This window comes from Myotis daubentonii, chromosome 15 (genome assembly GCF_963259705.1).
Source record: "Myotis daubentonii chromosome 15, mMyoDau2.1, whole genome shotgun sequence".
Lineage (NCBI taxonomy): Eukaryota > Metazoa > Chordata > Mammalia > Chiroptera > Vespertilionidae > Myotis > Myotis daubentonii.
Window position 1 is genome coordinate 42,910,530 of NC_081854.1, and position 23,259 is coordinate 42,933,788.

Below are 23,259 nucleotides of genomic sequence, written 5' to 3' on the forward strand. Positions count from 1 at the left end.
GTTGAAAAAGCTCACGCTTCTAGACCCCAGATAGCAGCAGATACATGACAGGGGCCTGATAAAACCTCTCAGGTGAACAGTGCAATCCAGCTTGTGGCAGAGACCAGATTAAAGGTATGACCTTTCCACTGATGGTTCCAGATGGCCTCAAGCCAGATGCTATTAAATTGAGAGAGATCAGTATGAAGGCAAGGAAACAGAGAAATGAGGCTGGGTTGACAATCATGTCTAGGAAATAACTGGTTGTAATCATTGGGTAATGGAACTAACTGGGAAGCAAATAGACCAGAAACCTATACTAGTTTTGAGAGAACTATGCTGCCTAACAAACTATGAGTCTCGATTAAAGAAGCCTTTAACTACTTAAGACATAAAACACCTTTAGGCTCCCCAGCATAAGCAGAAAGAAAGCCATAAGCTGTTAATTCTATACAAGAAGGTGAACTTCCCAACACCCATTTTGTGACCTAAAGACAAAGGGATTTCTTCCCAGATAGCAGAACTGGGTCCTTGTCAGGGCAGGGGGCCCTCCCAATGCCAGCCCCATAGGACTCCAGCATTTGTTAAGAATGAGTGACTGTAGCATAGCCCTGTTTGTGCTTTACTACAGTACTTAGGGTGTTGGAGGTGTGGGGGGGAAAAGCTAACTTCTTTTTTTAGTTCATTGGTTGCCATGCCAAGAAAAGTTACATCTGACCTAACAGACAAATCTATGCCCCATTCAGAGATCCTGGGTCTTGAGCTGGAATGCAATTACTGGGTGGAACTTTGGGCCATTCCCTGGGATAGGGTGGGGGAAGTGAACGTGTTCTACATATGGGAAAAAGAAAGAAACTGATACTTGGTGACCAGAAGAACAGTGAAAAAAATTAAAGAAATATGTTTAAATGTGTTTGATAAGTAAAGATTTAAAAACCCACACAATTTTACTGATTTCAGAGAGGGAGAGAGGGAAAGAAACATCAATTATGAGAGAGAATCATTGACTGGGTGTCTTCTGCATGACCCCTACTGAAGATCGAGCCAAAACCCAGGCATGTGCCCTGACCAGGAATCGAACTGTGACCTCCTGGTTCATAAGTCAATGCTCAACCACTGAGCCACACCAGCCAGGCAGTAAAGATCTTTCTTTTACAATTGTAATATACCCTGCAAGATTGAATAAACAGACACACTCATGTATTACTATTGGAAGTAAACTGGCATATGGTTTGGAAAGTAATTTAGAAATTTATGTTAAGAGCCTTAAAAAGAATTATAGTCTTTAAATCAGTAATTCCTCAGACTATTTCAAAGGAAATAATCCCTAATTTTAAAAAAGCTTTCTCTACAAAGATGTTCATCACAATGGTATTTGTGTTACCAGTTTGAGAATTAGTTTAGATGCCCAGTTACAGTGGAATGGCTTAGTAAATTATGACAAATCTGCTAGATGGAATATTAAACAGCCATTAAAAATAATGTTTGTCCTGCTCAGGTGATTCCACTGGTTGGAGCATCATCCTGTACACCAAAAGCTTTTGGGCTTAATTTCAGGTCAGGGCACATACCTAGATTGTGGGTTCAATCCTTGGTCAGGGCATATGTGGGAGGTGACTGATGGATGTTACTCTCTCTCTCTCTCTCTCTCTCTCTACCCCCCCCCTCACTCTTTCTCCCTTCCTCTCTCTCTTTCAAATCAGTAAACATATCCTCAGGTGCAGATAAAAAAAACAGTTTGACAAAATCAACAAACAAGCAGAACAGAAACAGACTTAGATACAGCAGACATTTTGATGGTCGCCAAATGCGAGGTGGGTAGGAATGGGTGAAAAAGGTGAAGGGATTCAGAAGTACAAATTGGCAGTTACAGAATAGTCACAGGGACGTAAAGTTCAACAGAGGGAATATAGTCAATTATATTGTTATAACTATATTTGGTGTTAGATGGGTATTAGATTTATTGGGGTGATCACTCAGTAAGTTACATAATATCTAACCCCTGGGTTGTACACCTGAAGCTAATATAAAATTATATATCAACTGTAATTGAAAAATAAAAAAATTATTTTAAGTAAAAAAATGATGCTTGAAATAAGTTTATGTCATAATGTTAAATAGAAAAAATGATTTTCGGTATCACCACAGTTGAATAAAATAAAGTCAAATACCCATGTATAGAAAAAGAACAATGTCTAGAAGGAGACACAATAATTTTAATAGTGGCTGTTTTTAATAGTGGCATTAGAATTTAGTTTTTCCTTATTTGACTCGTTCTGCTGCCTTTCCCAAATTTTCTCTCATAAGCACTTAATGACTATTTAATCAGAAAAATAAGCTCTAACTAGCAAACACAGAAAAAAGACCAATGAGGACCTAGTGGCACTTTGCTCTGGGCCTTGCAGGATGCAGAGGTGGGTCTGGTTGCTTTGAGTTCTGCAGAGACATTTGAGGCACTAGGTTCTCTGAACAAATGTCCAGATGCTAATAAGACACCCCTTGAGTTGGTCTTCCATTGGTATTCTCCCCTATTCAATGTCTGCTTTGCAAAAGGTTAGATCACCTAGCAGAAGTACTCTCTGTACATCTTCACTCAGGGATACTGACTGTTCCCAGAACTAGCAATTTCCTGGGAGCTGTGTCTTTTCTCTTTTCCCAGCCCCAGCTTCCAGACTCAGACTCGCAGGCTGGGGAGGGGAGCAGGAAGCAGACGATAGCTCTGAGACACCCCATAAGCCCATAGCATCTAAAAGGTTAAGCAAAGACTGAGGCATGGAGAGTGAAAATGCTCCATTCAACAATAATCTCTCCACGCCCCTCCCCCACCTCTTCTTAAAATGGAAAGAAAGGGTGCAAGATGACATTAGGCACTCTAAAATATGCAAAATTAGGAGCTGGTGCAGACCTCATTAACACCCGCCTCCAACATCATTAAGATGTTTCCAAGAAAATTAATTGAAAGACTCATTAAAAATAAATTAAGAAAAATGTGTTGCAGAGCGCCTGCACTCAGCTCATAAATCACAGCTCAGAGCTTCGGCCCGCTGCTCCCGCAATTAACTCCAACCTATTTGTTTTATTCTGACTGTGAAAATTAGAAAGCAGACGTGGAGATTAGATTAGGGGCGTCTGTCAAGCGGAACTTGAAGTGAATATTTTAGGATACAAAATGGAAACCAGGAAAACAAAGAAAGCAGAGATTTCATTCGAGGAGCTCATCTTTGAAAAGTGACAGGCAGATGAAGGGTGTTTGGAGGGACAGCGTGGGGAAGGAACCCATGCGCTCAGGAGGCAGGAAGGCGGGGGAGTGGAGCAGGGGGCGGAGGGAAGAACAGACGTTCCAACGATTCTGACCAGGAATAGCACAATGCACTTGCATTATAAATGCAAACAGATCGACATCTCAGTAAAGATGGCATTGAGACATAAAATAGGTGTTCCTGATAATACTGGCATATATCATATTTTAATGTTTAGACGTAGAGCCATTTGGCCTAATCACTCAAAACAGTTACTGGTCTCCTGCAATATGTTATGTACCAGTGATGACTACATGCTCCTCTATGCGAAGTGAAATATGTCATCCCTCGTGTATCTCTTGCTCAACAACACAATCAACAATTATTAAGTAGCAGGTTCTTTGCTGGCTGAACGCATATATGTAATCTCATTTAATTTTCATATCTTCCAAGAAGAAAACTGTTTTTACAAGATGTGGAAACTGAGGTTCAAAGTACGGTGATAGGCATGGGAGTTACTTGGCCAGTAAATGGCAGAGTTGGGATTGCACTTCTGGTGTTTTAAATCTGACTGGTGCAGCCCTCAATGACATAGCTTCTTTTCACTCAAAAGTACATACTGTGTCACTGTATTTTTTTTCTTTTTTTTTTTTTACTGTATTTTTTTCTAATTAGAAATCCAAAATTTATATACTGAAATTTATATAAAAATTGTATACATGTTAATCATATAGAAAACAAATGTACATACTAAAAAATTTATATAATAGGAACAAATTTGGTCTGGGACCCTGGTTCCTGGCACACAGCTCCTAAAACCCTTGGAATCTCAGGTGTACAAATATATATTTTTATTTCAGGTATACAGCATAGTGGATAGACAATTATGTAATTTATAAAGCGACCCTCCTGATAATTCTAGTACCCACCTGGCCCCATATGCAGTTATTACAATATTATTGACTATATTTCCTATGGTGTTCTATACATCCTGTGACTATTTTATAACTTCTTACTCCCTTCAACTTTTTCACACATTCCTCCCAGCCCCTCCCATCTAGCAACCTCAGTTTGTTCACTGAATCTCTGAGTCTGTTTCTGTTTTGCTTGTTCATTTATTTTGCTCCTTGGATACCACATAAAAGTGAAATCATATGGTATTTGTCTTCCTCTGTTTGACTTATTTCACTTAGCATAATATCTTCTAGGTCCATCCATGCTGTTGAAAATAGTTAAGATTTCATTCCTTTGTATGGCTGAGTAATATTCCACTGTACATATGTATCACAACTTCTTTATCTAATCACCTATTAATGGGCACTGGGGCTGCTTCCATATTTTGGCTATTGTAAATAATGCTGCAATGAACACAGGGGTGCATATATCTTTTTGAATTAGTGTTTTATATTTCTTTGGATATATTCCTAGAAGTGGAATAGTTGGGTCATAAGGTAGTTCCATTTTTTATTTTTTGAGGAACCCTCACACTGTTTTCCACAGTGGCTGCCCCTATCTGCAACCCCACCAACAGTGCATGAGGGTTCCCTTTTCTTCACAACCTTGCCAACACTTGTTGTTTGTTGATTTATTGATGATAGCCATTCTGTGGGTCACTGTATTTTTTAAACCTCAAACTAGAAAGCCTTTATGTTCTTCCCTTCCTTCCTCCCTTCCTTTATTTTCTCCTTCCATAAAGACCTATTGCAAACTCACAGTATGCCAGGCACAGTACCAGGTCTGGTGGGGTATAATGGTGGTCTTGTTGAGTTTGGAGAGACAAGCACTGGATAAGTCACTGCAGATGTAAGGGCTGCTGCAAAGGGCATGCTAAGAACGTTGCACAAAGGGAAGCAGAGACTGCACATCCTGCAGGTCAGTTATTGACTGCTAATGTACACTTGCACCCAGATGTTGCACTGCGGGCTCTCCTACTGCCTAGCTGTGAGACCTTGCATCAGTGACGTAACCCCTCAGTTTCCACATCTATAAAATGGGGACAATACTAGTACTTACCTCCGAGTTTTCTTTTGAGGGGGAAATGAGAAAATCCATTAGAAGCCCTTAGCAAAGTGCCCGGCTCAGAGTAAGCACTGAGTAAATGTCACCTGGTATTATTTCGAGGTGACATTTAAGTTGGCTCTTAAAAGAGCAGTAGGAATTTAATCAGAGCTCCATTTCTGGGGACAGCTTCAGCCTTCCGGGTGGCATTTAAAATTATGTGTATCTTTCAAATAAAAGAGGGAGTGAATAATCTTGGATAATAAGAGCCAGGTCAGGCTGTCATGACACACAGCCTCACTGGACGAAAAAGGCTGCTGCTCCGAGCTGCAGAATGAAGAGCAGAATGCAGCAGGGCGAAGAGTAGGTAGCAGCTTTGCTTCCTTTCCTCCAGAGCATCTCATAGGCACTAGGGCAAAAGCCCCATGCACAAAGGAGAAAGGTTAAGGCTGAGGAGGTGTATCCTGTCACAGAATTTTTGTAACTCCTTCCTACCTTGCCTGGGAAACAGTTGTGGATCAGTAGTTAGTGGACGGCATCAGCAGCCTTTGGAAATTCAGTGATAGTGCAGTGGACTGTAGTTTACTTCTCATTCTGCTTTAATCTAGCTTTCAAAAGATTGGGTGTAATTATTGGCTAGAGGTCTGCTGGCCTATCCTTATTTGTAAGGCTGTGATAACGCAGAAGAAGCAAATACCCAAGCTGATGCTCAGCTGGCTGGTCTGATATGGTTCTGACAGTTGTTTGTGGTTGGTGCTCCTGATGGAGAGTCAGCAATTACACTGTAAGGAGTTACTCAGTATTTTGAATATCACCCGTGCCAATAAACAAGACTGGACCAAGGCAAAGTTTGAAATATAGACAATTTGAGAATAAAATATTTCCTAATTAGTTGGGAAATTACCAGCTAACATTAGAAATTACCTTTGGAAGGTTTCTGTCTCTATCTTAAAGCTTTAAAACCTGTTGAAGGGCAAATATCTGGGAAGGGTCACATAGTAAGTTCTTACTAGGCAGGAGAGATTTCACACCTGCTCTTGATGGCAACCTTTGACTGTGGAGAGGAAGTAAGTAAACATGGCCCTGATAGCAGGAGAGGGGTACTATACTGAGCTCTCCCAAACTGGAAAAAAAAAGCAATCTATTTAAAAAATTTACGAATGGCTGGACTTATGATAGCAACATTTGAGAAGTATAATAATCCTTAACTGTCCTCTCCTTGGCCCCATGTCCAAGTAGGTACCATGTTCTGTGGATTCTACATCGTCCATGTCTTCTACACCCATCTCTCTAGTCCATCCCCCTTTGCCCACATTTGTCTCTTGTCCCTTGGGCTCTTGCAAAAGACTCCTACTAAGTTTCCCCTCCTCCAGTATTACCTCCTTTACTCCACTGACAGACCTATTGTCCCATAACATGGATGTAATATATCATTCCTCTGCCTCAGGCATTTGATTTCTATAGAATGAAGTCCAAGCTTCTCAACTTGGCTGCCTTGAATCCAGCCACAAGTGATCTTTTCAGGCATATCTCTCATTTCCTCCTCCTTTACTAATTACACATTTTTTTTACCTTCCCCTCAACCAGATTACTTACTATTTCTCAAACCCACCCTGTATGTTTCTCAGGCCTTCCTCCCCCTGCCCCCCATTACCTTTGTCACACCTGCCTCAAATTCGTTTCTGGCTAACAATTTTAACCTCATCTTCAAAGCCCAGCCACACACACATTTCCATAAACCTTTATGACTTTGCCTTCCCCAACCTCAGAGAGAAGTCATTTATTTTCAGAGTTTGCACAGTGCCTGCCAATACTTGTTGAATGATTGAATAAACTTCCGAATAGCAATGATCACAATGCCGTTACAACTCAATTGGTTGCAATATGTGCATTGGTCCATTACCTCACTAGATTCCAAGCTCCTGAAAGACATGAACCATATCTTGTTAGTGTTTCCCATAGAACATATACCTTGCACATAGTAAGGGCTCCTTGAATTTTGTTATATTTAATTAAAAAGAAATTTACGTGTTTTGACATATTATCTCATTTGTTCTGGGTTACACATAAATAAATATAGAGTTTTATTCTTGATAATGAAGATTTAATAGCACCTGTGGGTTAATTTACTTGTGAAACACAGTGGGGGAGCTGAGGCCATCTCCCCAACTTCTGGTCCAGTGCTCTCTGATCCTTTGTAATTTATCCACATATCAACATTCCTCAGAGAACTAGAGCGCTTCACAATAGTTATTTCTTTACCCAGAAAAAGACAACCTATTGGAGAAGCAATGTCTGACCAGGTTAAACCACGCACCCTTCCCCACATCTTAAATGATGTACAGATGGTAAATCTGTGCTGATCATACACAGAACGCTTGTTTTCACTTTCTCTCCGAGAACAAGCTCAGGATCTTGGGTCACTCTTTCATCTCAAGACAGCAGGGAATTTAAGAATTTGATAGCCCCTCACAAAATCCTAGACCAGCGGTTCTCAACCTGTGGATCAGGACCCCTTTGGGGGTCGAACGACCCTTTCACAGGGATCGCCTAAGACCATCGGAAAACACAGATATCATTACATATTGTTTTTGTGATTAATCACTATGCTTTAATTATGTTCAATTTGTAACAATGAAAATACATCCTGCATATCAGATATTTACATTACGATTCATAACAGTAGCAAAATGACAGTTATGAAGTAGCAACGAAAATAATTTTATGGTTGGGGGTCACCACAACATGAGGAACTGTATTAAAGGGTCGCGGCATTAGGAAGGTTGAGAACCACTGTCCTAGACGCTCTTATGTGGACAGAATCCTGTCCTCACAGCCTATAAAAGTTGGGTGAGTAGTCCCATTTCAAGAAAGAAGGCTGGGTTGCTGATAAACAAATCAGCACAGTTTGTTCCTTTACTTAAAGGCCACATGTGCATGAGTGCATGTGTGTGTACACACACACACACACACACACACACCCCTCCCTAATAGCCATCTTTAGGGGCCAAAGTGTTTCTAAGCTAACTAATAATGATTCTTTGAGATGCTCGGCCCAATTTCTTCCAGGCAGTGCTGTATTTCCAACGAACAGGGGCATTCCCAGCAGGAGAGTATACCCTATGCTCTGGAATCTACCCTTTCTGTCAAATTGCATATTTTTATGCTTTATTTCCCAATGGGGCTGGCCCAGACTTTGTGAGTAGTGACTGAGTATTCCACTGGGAACTCTTTGGTTACAAGATTACTTTGGGTTGTGGCAATCTTTTGATACCTCATAGGCATTACCTAGTGTTTTCCTGTGATAATAATTAGAGCAATTAGCATGGCCAGTGGATTTGGACTATTTAGTCTCTTAAGCTCGTATGCAGGTAGGAAAAATGTTACTGCCCTGGTTTTGTCTGGGTCCAAATGATGCCCATGTTTCCACTGTTTATTCAAGCATTTCTGGGGTTAATTTTCATTAAAATGACCCTGACACTAATGACAAGTGACGGTTTCTGCCCCCATTTGCAATTTTATATAATAATGTCCTTTTGTTTGCTTCTCAGTAAGGATACAAGAGACATTGCTGAGAGCCTGCATTTGTCTCCATTATATACCATTCTTAATTTTAATTTCAGAATTGTTTCTTTAAAAGAACCTTGTCTCTCTTATAGGATACGAATATATATGAGGAGAGAAGCTGTTGTTTGTTTTTTTTAATAACCAATACAATAGGTAGTTGAAATAATAAAACAGACAAAACAAGGAAGCTAATTAGTTGCACATCTGAACTAACGATATTCTGGGAATTTACAAACAAGCATTTGGGGTTGAATCTGGCTACCACATATTGTGAGAGACCTTTTGTGAGTTCCTTATCTCCTTGATTTACATCAGGGATATAATGCTCACCTCAATAGGTTTTAGTGAAGATGAGATGAGAAAAATTTTTGTGAAAGCATATGTGGTGCTCAGATGTTGAATGCATCTGAGTATATTTTCATATATCCAAGACCTAATCAAAGAACCCACTTTAAATGCCCATGAAAATGTAACTAAAGCAAAAAAAAATTTAATATGTTTATTTTATGCCTCTGCCTGATTTCATCTGTATTTTTTTAAAAAAAGACCTATCAAATTTGGTGTTTTTAAAATTTGGAAAGATTATTTACTTTAACTTCCTAATTTCTTAGGCAAAGAAACTAAGATTTAGAGAAGTTAACTTCAAACTTATGACTAGTAATTAGCACGGACAATTTCCCTTACATCCTACACACATGATAGACAGTTGTTCTGAAAGATGTATTAAAGAACTGATCCTTCCTCTTGAGTCTGGAGTGAGAATGACTGATATGAACTTTTTTTTTATGCTTGCAATGGTCAAAGGAAACTATGCTCATTATAGACAATTTGGAAGAAAAGTATAAGAATTAAAATTACCTACAGTACTATCATTCAGCGGTAAATATTTTTAACATTCTAGTTCAACCAATCAAAGCGTAATATGCTAATAATATGCTAAGGCCGCTCAACTGCTCGCTATGAGGATGGGTTGACCAGTCGCTATGACATGCACTGACCACCAGGTGGCAGACACTCTGACCAGTAGGTTAGCTTGCTGCTGGGGTCTGGCCGATTGGGACTGAGCAGGATGAACTGGACATGTCCTGGAGCCCTCCTATGGTCCCTCTCCTACTGGCCAACCTCCTGCCTCCCTCCCTGGCCCCGATCATGCACTGGTGGGGTCCGTTGGCCTGGCCTGTGCTCTCTGGCAATTTGGGATCCCTCAAGGGATGTCGGAGAGCCAGTTTCGGCCCGATCCTGCAGGCCAGGCTGAGGGACCCCACTGGTGCATGAATTCATGCACCGGGCCTCTAGTGTTTAATAAAATTGGAATGATTATTCTTAAAACGTTTCCTCCATATCATTAGTCTCTGAAAATATGATTTCAAAAGGTTGCATAACACTCCTCCATGTGGTTTTATCAGAGCTCAGGAGGCAGAATGGCATGCAGGTGAGTCAGATCTGAGGTGGAATTCCAGCCCCACCTCTTAATAGTCAGATGAGGCAAAAACCAGCTACTCACCCCCATTAAGCTTCAATTCTCACATTTGCAAAATATTGATAATTCTCACTTCATATGGTTTCTATCAAAGTTAAATGATATAGAGTACATATGTACTTAGCATTGTGCCTCCACACAGTAAGCATTCAATAAATGGTAGCTATTTATTATTATTATTTTATCACACTCTTATTGGACATTTAAGTTGTTTCCATGTAAATAATACCAGGTGAACTACCCTCCCACAGCCACCAGTGTAACCTACCTGAAATGTTTGTCTATTATGATCACTCCCTTGCTTAAAGATCTCCCATAGCTCCTCATCAAAGGTTTTCAAAGTTTTCTCTCAGCAGTGGAACCCTTCTTGAAGTATCTTAAGTAAAACTTCCTATGTATTAACTTGGGTTGTGCCAGGGCTTGGGTTCAGAGTCTGAACCAATTCCCAGCTTGACCCACCTAACCTAAAGCTTCTGTGAGAGACATGGGGGCTACTCTGAACACATGGGGGAGCCTCTGACCTACAGAGTAAAAGCGAGGCCCCCGAACATGGTGCATGACCTCTCCAAGCCACCCATTCCTGAAACACCCTGGCACAGTATCTTTTCCTACCACTCTGCTTATGGTGTTGCTTCTGTATGGAATGTCCTTGCCCTCCATCTTCTCAAGGCTAACACCTATTACCCACCCAGCCTGTGCATCCTTCCTCCAGGAAGCCTTCCCTACTGCAGGTTGCCAAGATCTTCCTCTTACCTATTCCCATGATACCCAGTCAAATTATCTGTCATCATAGGTACCGTATCTCCCTGATGCTCTGGACTGGGAGCTGTTAGAGGGCTGCCACAGTTTCTTTCTTTTTTTCTATATTTTAAAAAATCTATATTGTTGAAAGTATTACATAGGTCTTCCTCCCCACCCCCTCCATTAACCTCTTCCAGCTCACTCCCATCCTCCCTCTACCCCCAGGCCCTCACCACACCACTGTCTGTGTCAACAGGTTATGACCACAGTTTCTTATTGACAGTTGTATTCCAAGTTCCTAGCATAGTGTCTGGGACTGGTAGATGCTCACTAAAAATATTTCTTAAAAAATAAATGTTTGGATACATTTCGAGGTACCTTTCTATTTCCTTAGGATAGTTTTGTGGAAGCAGGATTACTGGGTGAAAGGGAGGGACATTTTCAGCTCTCTTGGTATGTATTCTTGGTAAGATTTATCACAAAAATGGTTAGACATTCATTCGAAACACACCTCTCTCTCCCGTGTCCATTAGTGTTTGCTATTTGTGTTTGGGGATTTAGTTAAGGGAATAAAATTTTGGACCACAAAAATTGGCTCTTTTGGGGGGTGCCTGATTAGGCTGAGACAGGCAGAGGTATCAGCACTTACAGTGCAGAAGAAAGGATGAGTGTGAGAAATATTTAGGCACTAGAACAACAGGATTTGGTAACTAATTAGATGTGGAGGACAGAGTGGGGCCCTAAATATGGTGCTGTGCAAAAGCATGTCTTGTTGGATGGCTGGAGATACACAATGCTAAAGAATAGTAACTTAGGAACCTTCCACTTGTGTAATTTCTCTGTGTCTATTTTCTCATCTGTAAATGGGGTTTAATGATATCTCTTAGGGGTCATGTGATGATTGAATTAAATCAAGTGGACTGGCACACATAAAATCCTAATACCTATGGTTTGCATGATTTTACTAACTGTGAGTGAGGAGAGCTGGACCAGGGGGAATTGGGTAATCGGGATTACACTGGAAGTTAGAATTCCAAGTTTAGGAAACATGTCACCTAATCTCCCTGATCAGCTTCGCTCTTCATAGAATCCCCTATCGGCCATGTGTAAGCTATTAGGCTATAATCGGATTATCCTATTTTAGTCAAATGAAAGATAAAGAAAACATACCTATTAAAAATCTTAAGTTTTGAGGGGAAGCTGAATAAACTGAAATGGCTCTAAGATACTTTAAAATATTACAGTTCTCTATGTTCCCATTCAGCTCTATGGTTTTAATTACTTAAATGTTCATGACTTAAAAAATCAAAATCTATAAACCAGGCCTTTCTCCTGAGTTTCAGACTCATGTCAAACTGCCTGGATATCACATTGGTAAACTTAGGGTGCTCAAAGCTAAATCCATCACATAATTTCTCCCCATATTTCTCCAAACTTATTCTTCTTTCTATCTTCCTATCTCATCACCATCTACTGAGTTACCCCAAGCCAAAAATTTGAGAGTCATCTTCAACTTCTCCTCATTCTTATCCTCTCATCTAATTAGCCACCAAATCCCATTGTACTAGTGTTTAAATATTGCTCACATTCATCCTTCGTTCTCCATCACTACTGCCAGTCTCCGAGATGAGTCTGTCGTTATTTCTTGCCTGGATTACTGCAAACCTCCTAACTGTTCTCCTTGATTCCGGTCTTATGTTCTCCATCTCATCACTCACATCCCTGTCATGAACATATAATCCATCTGGATGAAAAGAAGCTGTAAATAGCAATAGATATCAATGTCTTCAAACCATGTTCTTTATGAAATATGATGTCACAGGTTAAGACATAATCAGTTAAAACATAGTTCTCCTGGAGACAGGTTGACTGCTCAGCACAAGAATCAAATGAAATAGAACAATGAACAATATATCAGTTCACTTGAAATAATACTCATGGAGAACCAACATTTATTGGATTGTGCAGAGATGATGTAAAGGTTAGTAACGCTAGAAGGGCATAGTGGATTAAGATGGACTTCTCCAGCTTTATATTTCTAAGAGCCAAAGTTACAATCAACAGGAACAAATTTTTATCTCCCAAATGATAAATACATTGTTAACGTGGCTGGAAGGGGACTTCATCAGCTTCATGATCACACGGAACCTCCAAATACCAGGGGCTTTAAAAAAGGGTGTAGCCAGTGTCTCTAGTCTTTACCACATCTACTGCCTGCAGGCTAAAAAGGAGGAAAGGGCCCTAACCGGTATGGCTCTAACCGGTATGGCTCTGTGGATAGAGCGTCGGCCTGCGGACTGAAGGGTCCCAGGTTTGATTCTGGTCAAGGGCATGTGCCTTGGTTGTGGGCACATCCCCAGTGGGAGGTGTGCGGGAGGTAGCTGATCTATGTTTCTCTCTCATCAATGTTTCTGGCTCTCTATCCCTCTCCCTTCCTCTCTGTAAAAAATCAATAAAATATATTAAAAAAAATAAAAAGGAGGAAAGGATCTAAGTTTGGATCTAGACATGAAGTGAAAATGGCAGTGAGTATACTAGTAAAATGGACTAAAGTCTGGAGACTGGAATAAAGCAAATTAGACTAGCAAATAAGTAAGATGAGACATGGTATTTTTTAAATATATATTTTATTGATTTTTTACAGAGAGGGAGGGAGAGGGATAGAGAGTTAGAAACATCGATAAGAGAGAAACATCGATCAGCTGTCTCCTGCACACCCCCTACTGGGGATGTGCCCGCAACCAAGGTACATGCCCTTGACCGGAATCGAACCTGGGACCTTTCAGTCCGCAGGCCGACGCTCTATCCACTGAGCCAAACCGGTTAGGGCGAGACATGGTATTTTAATTAGTGTTTCCCAAACAATCTTTGGTGAAGACCAGTTTTTTAAAAAAATCCATATCACTATGGACAAGTATTTTTAGAAAACAACAAAATACTAGAAATATCAAATTTAAAAGGAATACAAAATACCAGGTCTAATTTTTATGGCTCGATTATCCAGACACAAAAGTACTGTCAAGCTGCTATAAATTTTCTAAATGCTCATTCTTAATCTTTGTATTTATTTCATCATGACCCAGTAACAAACAGCTCATAGACAAGTACTGCCCATGGACCACACTTCAGTTGCACCACTTATTCAAGATAAATGGCAAATACTTTTTTCACAAAGATATACTTTTGAGAAGTCATTAATCTGTTGTTAATTAATGTTCACGTATTTTTCTTTCAAAGACCAAAACATATTGGAAAACTGCCATCTCTGGTCAGGTCAAGTTGGGACCATCTCTATGAGAAAATACCTATCAAACCAGTGAGCTTCATGTTAAACTCTAGAGAAACAATAACTGTGGATTAAAAACTCTTATCAGAGAATATGTAAGCTGTAACTATAATGTTGACTGTATTGTTTAGTGATGGATTTTTCAGTCAACCAACAATTAAGACTGTCCCTCCAGCCCACCCATAACTCAATCAATTATCATGATGTCTGATTTGATAGGCTGATAGTCACAGTGATAGAAACACTAGTGATAGTGCAGGTACCTTGAGCTTGTATTGAACAATAAATATCAATCAAGCATGAGCTATATGCAGGCTTCTTGCTGTCCTTATTCTAAGTACAAGGGCAGCTGTCTCTCTCTCTGAAAAGGCATGTGTAGTTTATGCTTAAACAGCAGATGGAAGATCTCAGCTTCTCAGATCCAGCATTTTTTTTAGGTTGAAAGAGCTAAGAAATATTGGTGAAGCGGGGACAGTGAAAAGAAAAGATGGACAGAGATTCTTACTTCTTATCTTTAAAATCTTGTTCACAGGTATGCTGTTCTCATACTGTGCCATGAAACCCTATTACAAAACATTTATGTGACTCTGATGGGCTGTTTCTCACTAAGGCCAATAGTGAAATGATGCTTACCAGTAACTTCAGAAATAAAGAAATTAACTTAAGGCATAGGGAGAATATGTATTCAACCTGTAACCAGGAGACTGATACACAGAGTTTGGAGGAGAGAAGACTTCAGGGAAATAGCCTTCAAGCAGGCAAAAAACAAAAGTCCCATGGAAATGGGAATTCGGGGTGGGAACATACACTGAACATGTTCTAAGCCTTGGAGATGCAAAGTTAATAAAATGCTCTCTTTCTTTGCATGATCTGATGTTAAAATGATGGGAGACATGCAGAAGTAGGAATTTGCATAAAGTACAGATGTTGTACAGAACACAAGAGTGATTAAGTCTATCAGGTAGAATTGTTGTAAGGAAATAAAAAAGGTTATAAAGCAATTTATATTGACTCCTAAAATGTTAGGTAAATCATTTCTAAGAATTTGCTAAAGGGAAACCTAAGGTCTAATTCACCTTAAGTCAAGAATGCACATGAAACCTCCCACTTGTAAGACTGTAGGTTAAAAACTCTTTGTTAGAATAATCACCGTCACCAAAAATTGTATGTATGTACACCTACCAACAGCCCTGTCCCTGAACCCAAACTGTGGTAGGCAGTTAGACAGACACGAGCAGAGCAAGGACGATGGGCCAGTTATAGAAGGTCACCAGGGCAGAATGTCCAGGATACCCACAATGGAAAAAGAACGGGTAGAGCAAGTACTAGAGATAACTATTATTAATCAAGATACCCTCTCTGTCCTAGAATGCCTCCTGGTCATACAGGTGGGAGTCTCCTGACCTTTTCTCCCCTGGCATGTGGTTATACCATGTGGTGGACCCTCACTCTTAGAGGAAAACAAGGGAGCTAGAGGAAAACCCTATATAACTTCCATACAAGCACAGAAAATCACTGGACAGACCCCGATAGATCAGTTTAAGAAGAAAGAAGCAAACCCGTCCACTGAGGGTTTAAAAGGAGCCCCGGCCCACTCCCCAGGGCAGCTCTTAGAGCCATCCACTCAAAAAATTTCTCTTTGAGTGTACTTTCTCTTTGCTTGCCTAATAAATCTTCTCTAGTGAATTTGAGTCTTGGCTCTGAATTCTTTTCTTAGCCAGAACGCAAGTACGGAGGTTGCTGAACCCAGGTCCAGTCTGACTCCATGGGACCTGGTGCCGTTCCTGTCCCCTACAACAAAACCACTCAGCAAAACTCTTATGCAAGTAGGACCATTTTGAGTGAGTATTGGAGGGAACCACAAAAAGGCAAATATTAGTGAAGGAAAAGAATGATCTCTATTTGCCTTAAACCTTCAGGAATTTGTCCCCAAGCATTTTATTCTTTTTCATACTTTTATAAATGTAACTTTTTTCTTAATTTCATTTTTGGATTTTTCATTGCTAGTGCATAGCAACGCAATTGATGTTTGTATATTATTCTTGTATCCTGCAACACTGTTGAACTTGTTTATTTAGTTGCAATAGTTGCCTTTTTTGGATTGTTTAGGATTTTCCTATATACAAGATCATATTACCCAAAGGTAAGGATGGTATTACTTTTCCCATTCCAATGTAGATGCCTTTAACACTAGAAAGACTGAAACTTAGTATATACCTATATTGCCCAAAAGCAGTCAAAATGATTGCATTGTGAAAGAATAATATCGGAGCACTCTTCACTTATGTTCCTTAGCTTTTCCAATAACTCACTTCTATTCGACATTTCTTTCATGAGTTTAGGGCGCAAAAGAAATAAAATAAACAACTTATTAGAACAAGTATCACTGCATAAAGATTCGAATAACAAGTACTAGTTTAGCTTATTGAGCAACTGCAACTTATCAAGTATCGACAATTTATCATGTACTTGTATGTTATCATGTGACGGTAATCGAAAAAAAATGAAAACTGTTATTTCAATACAGAGCCGAACTGGTCATATAAGAAATTTACTCAATTCAGTAATAAGAGTCATTTGATTATTTAAAATTTCCCCAAGCAGTCAAAATGACTGCTTTTGGGCAATATAGGTATAACACACATATATACCAGAAATGAAGGAGGAGGGAGGTAACTACAATTATTAATAAACGCATTTATATGTTGTACAAAAAGTCACAAAATTCTAAGACATTGTGTCCTTATATACATAATTGTTTTTCTAATTGAAATTAAAAAAGCAGTCAAAATGACTTCCTTGGGCAATCTAGTGTTAAAAAGCCGCACATCTAAGACCTAATAAAAATCATGACCATCACTCCTGCTGAAATCTCTGAATTGATTTGGTGGTGCCCATTCAATGCTTTTAGTTGGACAAAGTGACAGAGGGAAAAAAGTGATGATTGAACCACAACATGGCTAAGCTTCTTTTGGGAAGTTGTACCTATCATTTCTACCCACATTTCATTGGTAAAAGAAAGTCTTATGAGCAACTGTGACATCAAAGAGACAGTCATCCATACGGACAGATGCAAAAAATCAAATGAAAATGAGTGGTATGTATAATCATAAGAAAGGACAGAAAATAATCCACCAGAGTAATAAAATCTGCCACAGTTGATTCCTTTGGTGACAAATATCGGTTCCCCCTTTTATAAGCACAATATTTTCATCTCTTCTTGAAAGAAAACACCTTAAATCTCATCCAATCACATTTCAAACCTAAAGCATTGGATCTCAGACGGCTCCTCTAGATCCAAACATTTATGAAGTAACAAGCCAGGTTACTTGCCCCACGTGCCCAACATACAGTGGTGGAAGAGGAACAGGGAAAGTAACTACAATCTCCCATTTAGAAAGGGAAAGGATGGAAATCATACAGCAGTCACTGATTCACAGCAATTCTGAAATCTTTGTGGGATTACATGGTGAAGGCCCCCTATGGGTAGGGACTGTTCTTTGATTGGACTATTGTTCTGCTCACCAGGGCGACTTCAGAGTTCTTTGTTCTCCTTGGCTCCGGGGAGGTCCCTCTTCCCCTGCCCCCATTATCCTCCTTGGCCACATCTGAAAGGGGCATTGAAAAATATGCTCTCTACTATGGCTCAGCCTGCTTTCTATGGGAGACTGGGGGTTTTCAGGTCACTTTTGTCTCAAATCTATATATATATATAAAAGCCTAAGTGACCTAACAACGGAATGACCAGGACGACCAGAAAGACTGGTCGCTATGACGTGCACTGACCACCAGGGGGCAGATGCTCAACACAGGAGCTGCCCCCTGGTGGTCAGTGTGCTCCCACAGCGGGAGCGCCGCTCAGCTGGCGAACTCGTCCTGGCAGCCCATCAGCCCGGTGGCAGTCACTCCCTCCCTCAGTAGGCCTGCAGGTCCAATCTCTGGAGAATGGGCCAGGCACCGACGGACCAGCACCGACGGACCAGCACCGCTGGCATGATCCTGACAGTGCTGCTGGCCTCCTGGAAGTTGGCCTTGGGCACCACGGCTGCTTCCATTCTCTAGATGCTCCGCAAGGAAGAAACAATATAGAAGTGGCTGCCAGATGACTCCTGACAACCAGTGCGGATGTCAGCTGGACAAATCTGGATCCTGGGTCGGGAAGGGCAACCCACTGCCCACCTGGAGGGCCGATCGCATCCCGTTACCCCCTCCCTCTCGCCCCGTGGGGACCCCACCTGTGCATGAATTCATGCACCCAGCCTCTAGTAGTCATATAAAAAAAATAGACTGGTGGCTCTTTGGGAAGTGTTAAAATCTTTACAAGATTACATTTTCCAATTCAATGACCATAGAATGTCTTTTCATATATTTTGGTCTTTAATTATTTCAAAACGTTTCATTGACAGTATGTCTTCTTCAGAAACATAGATGGCTTTGTATCTATTTGATCCTAGTCAACTCTAAATGTCAATAAACAATTGCTCTCTCCTTTTTGAGACATCTCTCCCTGTAGACCAGACTACAGATCTGAGTTCTGTGTTAGTCAATCATGGGCAACATCAGGGACCATAAAGTACCTCTATGTTTTGAAAAGATTGTTAGAAATGGGGGTCTTTTGTATAAATAAAGATAATCTCCAAAACTAAGTGGAAAGTGGTTTTTCAACCAGGGGTAATTTTGTTCTCAAGGGGGCATTTGGCAATATCTGAAGATATCTGAGTTGTCAGAACTGGGGACAGGGAGGAGGGTGGTGTTATTAGAATCCTATGAATAGAGGCCAGAAATGATGCTACACATCCAAGACACACAGCACATACCCTTTCCCGACTCTTCTCCCTCCCCCAGCAAAGAATTATTCAGTCTAAAATATTAACAGTGCCGAGGTTGGGAAACTATTCCTAACAGTATAATTGAAATGGAATTCCCATTAACCCTCCCCATAGCTCTCCAGAGTGAAAATGTAAAACATGTTTCTGTGTTTACCCTACCAGCCAAATGTATGTTCTGCAATTTTTTCTTTCCCAGAAGCAAAAAGTTGGATCAGAGAGAATATGAAAGCCCACTTGTTTTGATACTTGAAGGAATCACAATTTCTTTTTTTAAAAAAACACTTGCATTGTCTTTTTTCTGATGTAATTTATTATTTTTTAAAATTGTTGACCACATCTCCATTCTCCCTCTTATTTGTTAAGATTCCTTACACAATATATATCTTTTGATCCCTTCCTGTATCTACCAAAAATTCTCTATCATGCTAAAACATGTTCTCAATGTACATGGATTTTATTTCTCCTTTTTAATTCTTAGTGCCTTTCTAGAGGTTCTTTTAGAAGGAAAGCAGAGCTGGGAGGTCGTGCTCTGGTTCATAATAATGTCTGACTTATTATTATTACTTAGTGCCTCTAAGAATGTTCCTACTGTCATTAAATCTTTGTGAATAAAGTCCATCAGGTTTCACACAAAATAGGGGGTATTCTTGAGGGTGCAGGGTTTTCACGCTCAGCCCCTTAGAGTTCTCAAAGCATGAAGGAGGTATTTTACTAAAAATGTGCAGAATATTTCAGACAGAGATTAGTCCAACAAGAGATGGAACATAGCAAAAGGGAAATGATAAGATGCAAAAATACCTATCAGGTCAGGTAGACCTATTCTCGGAGAGGATCTAGGTTCTAGAAAAGCTGGCTCAGTTCGACTTTAACCTGTGTCACTAATAGAACCCAAGCAAGATCTCAATGATTACAGTGAGAATCCACGCCTGACTATGACTAGATTATTCTAATATTCCAGGTGAAAAAATATAGAGAGAAATAAAGCAGTGCGACTTTTGTAAGCAGTGCGAGCTTTCTTGGCTAGTCTAAAATGTCTCTACCGCTTTCCCTAAAATGGACAATTCTGCCTCCTAATAGAATTCCTGACAAGGCAGATCGTTTTATTAGATAGATGTTCTATTAACATTTTACTTTCCTTCATTTCGTACCATTTTCCATTTTATTCCTTTGTATCATGGTTGAAAAAATATATATGATTCTTATCTCTTCCTCAGGTTTTTCTTTTTTCCATTGTGACATCTGTGCATTAATCACTGTGGAGCCAAGCTGCAGGGACCTGATTCTTTCAGTGGGAAGAAAGCATGCTGCGTGGAAAGCAAGCCAGCCTGTTGGTCAGATGCCTGGACGCTGGCCCGGAGTCTGCCCTTCTCTGACGAGTGTCCCAGGACAAGTCACTTCTCTAGTTCCAGCCCAATTAGGGTTTTACCCAAAGATCTCTAAGGGGTCACTTTCATCTCATATATTCTCTATGTCTAATCTTCTTTTGTACACATGAGAACAGTAGCATGGTAGCTAAATGTTTTCTTATTTTGCAACTGTCAATTAGGTATAGTGTGTGTGTGTGTGTGTGTGTGTGTGTGGCAGTGGCAAAGGTAGGGGTGGAGAATAAGGAGAGAATGGACTAATAACCTTGGTAGACAATAAAAAAGCATAATAAGCTGTAAACATCACTTATGTTAAAGAAGATGTGCAGGTATTTAAATACTTCTGTTAGAGGAAATATGTAAGCATTCACCATGGTTACGAAATAGCATTCTCAGAAATGCCATCACCTCCCTCCCCCAGGACTCTGCAGGCTCTGACCGGCTATGAGACATCCATGAAAACCCTGGTGCTTTTATAAAGCAGGACAAGGCTTTGAAGCTTCAGCTTTAAATCGCCCCAGCATCTCCCAGCTGTAATGAGGACAGCATTTCCCTAGTCAAAACATCCTGGCTCTATTTATAGGCATTCACTTCTCTGAATAATAAACAGAAGAAGCAGGCTATTCTTCTATCATTTTCCTTCAACTGCACTACTATTCAACACAATGCTGAAAATTTAAAAAAAAAAAATTTCCAGAGCCACAATACATAACAGTGGGCTTAGTTAATTACCTTAGAGAAGACACCGTCCAATATATATTTGAATAGTCAAAGTCTTACAAGAATATTTGATTGACTTTTGTTTACCTGGGGTTTCCAATATCTCCCTCGCTATTTCATGGAGGGGAAAAGGTTCCAATCCTTTAAATGATTCCAGAAATATCCAGTCTCCCGAGTTGAAGGAAGGCTGAATTCATCTGCTAGATAAACTCCCTTAGCTGATGTTGCTTTAAATAAGGAAGGCAGACAATACAGCATCCACAGAGATAGCCTCAATTCACTTCTTTTCTTTTTCCAATGTAAGTCTGTATTAGGTTATTTAATGGACCACATTATTATATTCAGTAGGTACAGAATCTATACCCCCACATGGCTGGTGCTTAATTTCATCCTGCCAGTCTGTTTTAACTAAGACGTTTTCTCCTGTGCATATAATCTTCATTATCATAGAAGTTATTTTTAATTTATAATTAACATAGTTTCCTTCTCATTATGGACGCCTTGATAGATTTAGACCCTCCAGACACATTTTATCTGGCGCGATGATAGCTGGTGTCCTGCAGTTCTCTGAATGTGCAGTAGGTGTCTATCTTAGCCTTTCCTTCACCCTTCCTCCTCCTCTCGTCCCTGACACTGTGATATAGTGCATAATTCCAAAATGGCAGCTTTTTGAAAATTCACCTTGATTATCAGACATTAAAAGTGACTCATCCCGCAGTGACTGTCTGGCAGAAGGGATGGGATCAGACAGCAAGACAATGAGGGGACTGGGCGCATTAGCGCACTAGATTACAGAGCCCATCAAAAATACCTTTGTTCTGTCAAAGATCTGATCATTTGCTGGTTGTGTGCTGCAGAGGAGAAAGAATGAGAAGGAAAAAATCCACGAAACAAACAAACAAAATCCATCCAAGAATTTAAATCCTCCTCAGATTGCTTTATTCTAAGAATGAAGAGAAGTGTCTGATCAACCATCTCAAGGGGAGGAAAATGGGGATTGTGTTTCTGAAAAGGGAATCTATAGAACCCTTTCTTTTGGTGGCTATCCAATTTTCTACACTAGCTTTGTCCTTTGGGTTACGGTAAGAGAGAAATTAGCAAGGTATCAGAATTTGGTCTTGCCTATGGCTGCACTCAGCCTGATTTACAGCAGTACACTTAGAAGACAAAAGATTTCACAATTAGAACATTCATTTTCATTAGAAGCAAAGCTTCTGATTTCTATCATACATAAAGCTAACCAAGACATGTGTGATGGGTGAGAGAGGAAAATATGTGTAAGGGCTATTTTTGATAAATACTTTATAAGCATCTAAAGTGGCACATGTAAAAAGGCAGTAGGAATCTTTGAAAAGATAGAGCATGTGAATTCTTGCACCGAGCATGTGTGTGCTTGTGTGCAAAAGGGAGGAGGGAGCTGGAGAGGGGGAGCCGAGAGCTGAGGGCATTCATATTGAACCCTGTGTGGGTGCAGAGCTGGGTGAAATGTGTGCTGAGCTGTTGCATGACTGCAAAGCCTGGCCGGCTTGTCTGATTCTCCAAGGAGACAAAATACCCAAATGGGAGGTTGGTGGCTGGCTTTCTTCTTCTTCTTTTTCTTTTTATCATTTTCATCATTTGCTTATGAACTCAGAGGAGCAGTTTATCAGTCCTGGAAAATGCCCCAAAGGGGCCCAGATCAAAGGCAGGCTTTGAATTGTATACTTAGGTGGATCTTCCTGCCAAATACATTAATGAGATTAAAACACAAATTCCATAAACAATTATTTTCCATCTGCTTAGCAATAGTATTAGCGATTCTATGTGCCATCGACAGCATCCCTTTTAAAAAAAATGTACCAAATGAGCCCAAATGCCCTTCTGCACCTGGATGCTGTAGCATTTGGGGAAGATTTGGAAGGTCTTATCTTACATCAGGACTGGAGAGTGGCTACTGTCACCATACAGGCAATCTCTTGATAATAATGGTTGTATTTTAACTGACTGTCACTCAGCAGATGGAGTCATTAAAACAACTCATTGCATCCCACCAATTGTGCCCCATGCTTGGAGGTTT